Source organism: Mixophyes fleayi, chromosome 1, assembly GCF_038048845.1.
Source record: "Mixophyes fleayi isolate aMixFle1 chromosome 1, aMixFle1.hap1, whole genome shotgun sequence".
Taxonomy (NCBI): domain Eukaryota; kingdom Metazoa; phylum Chordata; class Amphibia; order Anura; family Limnodynastidae; genus Mixophyes; species Mixophyes fleayi.
The window spans coordinates 416,374,889-416,377,192 of NC_134402.1; the positions used below are offsets into that span (position 1 = coordinate 416,374,889).

Sequence of the window (2,304 nt, forward strand, 5' to 3'; positions counted from 1 at the left end):
AACCCGCAGATTGATACATTTACCCCCTGGTCTGGTCTACTGTAAAAGAATTGATCAAAATTAGTGTCTCCTATGCTGTAACTCCAACTGGTCCTACTATCAACTATCAACATCCAAAGCATGTTGGAGGCTTAGTATTAATTTTTTGACCGGTATAAGGATAATAGTTTTATTACCAGAGAACAACGTTGCTTGCAGAAGTAAAGTAAGCATTGATGTCTAAATAGACGTGTATATGTATTACTCAAACTTCCCACTTTGATGCTGTTTCGTCAGTATATTGCACAAAGTGTTTGCAATCTGCTCTTTACGTCAAAGATGACCTTGCTTTTTGCTGTGAATTTCAATGGCTATTTTTAGTGCATTGTCTGGAACAAGATCCGATATACTCATGTCAGAGTGGTCACAGCCAATTTTTGGACACCTGGCAGATTTACCCTTCTGAAGTTTGTTTTCAATCAGCCTTTCAATTGCTTCTCTCTCATACGTGTGGCCACATACTTTGTTTTTCACTGGGTTCACCATCTCCAACTGTGTTATAGGAGTGCTCTGGATGACTGCGTTCTCCTTGTTTTCATCTTTCAAAGCTTAGTCTGCAGAGGCCGGTGACACACCCATTTGTTTTCTCAGGCCCTTTAGCTATTCTTTAAACTGGACAAATTTATCGTCCTGCCTCAGGGCCGCCTCTGTATTATTCTTCTGAAGCGCAGTGTATCTCTCGTGTACAAGCCCTCTTAAATCCGGGATCTCATCAGGTGGGTCAGGTTTTAACTTAAGTACAGTCTCCTCAACTGCATTTATATATTGGTTTAAATCTCTGTTCAATGCAGCATATTCCAACAAGACAGATTCCCTGCTGCCCACATGTTCCGTGTCAAGGTCTGTCTGAAGCAGATCTAATGCCACTCCAGTTGTAATATCCATTCCTGTGTTTACATAGGTTTGGCAGTTATTCAGGGATGAGAGAGTGGTATGCAGAGAGGAGAAGGATATTAAAGATGCAGCACGAGCAGACATGGTTTAATAATGTAGAGTTCATTGACAGCACTGTTAGGCTTAAGGCCGCTTAACTATTGGTAGCTTGTTTTGTGGGGGCCCAAACAAACCAAGCACTTCAGCCACAAAAGTGGCTCTGCTTGTCGCTGGAGTGCTTGGTTTGTTAAACTGTACATGTCTTTTTTTTATATCTTATATAAGGTGTGTGGGAGGGCCCAAGGACAATTCCATCTTGCACCAATTTTCTTTTCTGCCACTGCTGTGTGGCAATGTTTCCTAGATGTGCTATGAACTGCTGTGTGTTTGTGTCGTTGCTCTGTCGCTTAGTGTCCAGCCAGCTCTTTTTCCGAAAGTGTATGAAAATAATATTGTGACCTGTGAGGTAGTCAAAATTGACTGGAAATTACTGAACATTAATGTTATTGAGGGTAAAAATAATGTAGTGTGAGAAAGTACACCTTTCACAGGAATCGGACACAGGTATGCTGAACCATTTAGCTGTTTATTAGCAGTTGTCAGGATGGTAAAACAGCTCCAATGCTGGAACTGCAATCATATCCAGTAACAGCACACGAAAATCCCCACCACCTACATTTGGCTAGACATTACTTCCCTGTCTGCTCGGCGGCCACTTACTGGCATCGGTGGTGCCACCCAGTGCCGTAACGAGGGTGGTGCGGGCGGTGCCGTCGCCCAGGGCGCAAGGCCAAGGGGGCGCAGCAGCCACCCTCTACCTGCCTCCATACCTGCCTCCAAGAGAGAGAGAGGAATTCACATTCACTTACAAGACTTTGAAGCTTCAACCCTTAAGTACCGCAGTGGAACGCATGTGCGTTCCACTGACAGGAAGTTCGGCATTTGCATTCCAAATGCTGAACTTCCTGTCAGTTCCACTGCAGGACTTACGGGTTGAAGCTTCAAAGTCTTGTAAGTGAAAATCTCCCTCTCCCTCTCCCTCTCCCCCTCCCTCTCCCCCTCCCTCTCCCTCCCCCTTTCTCTCTCTCTCCCCCTCCCGTCCCCTCTCCCCCCCTATGAAACAGATCACAATATATTAAACTCACTTAAACCTAAACATGTTAACTGCATGAAATATTACAATACCTATCGATATATATTTTTTAAATATACCACTGTGTGTGTGCATATAACAATTCTTTCACTAAAGTGCTAGCCACACCCACTTGTCAAATGCCACTCCCACCTAGATGGGGGGCGCCGGTGCCCTGTCTCGCCCAGGGCACCAAAATTTCTAGTTACGGCACTAGTGCCACCCACACATACAGACAGTGTCTTCACCCCAAGCACTAC

General features: G+C 44.7%; 1 pseudogene; it reads right to left on the reverse strand.

Annotated features, from left to right (window-relative positions):
* Positions 1-312: 312 nt before the first annotated feature.
* LOC142159046 (E3 SUMO-protein ligase NSE2-like) lies at positions 313-1,017 on the reverse strand (annotated as a pseudogene).
* Between the last annotated feature and the right edge of the window lie 1,287 nt (positions 1,018-2,304).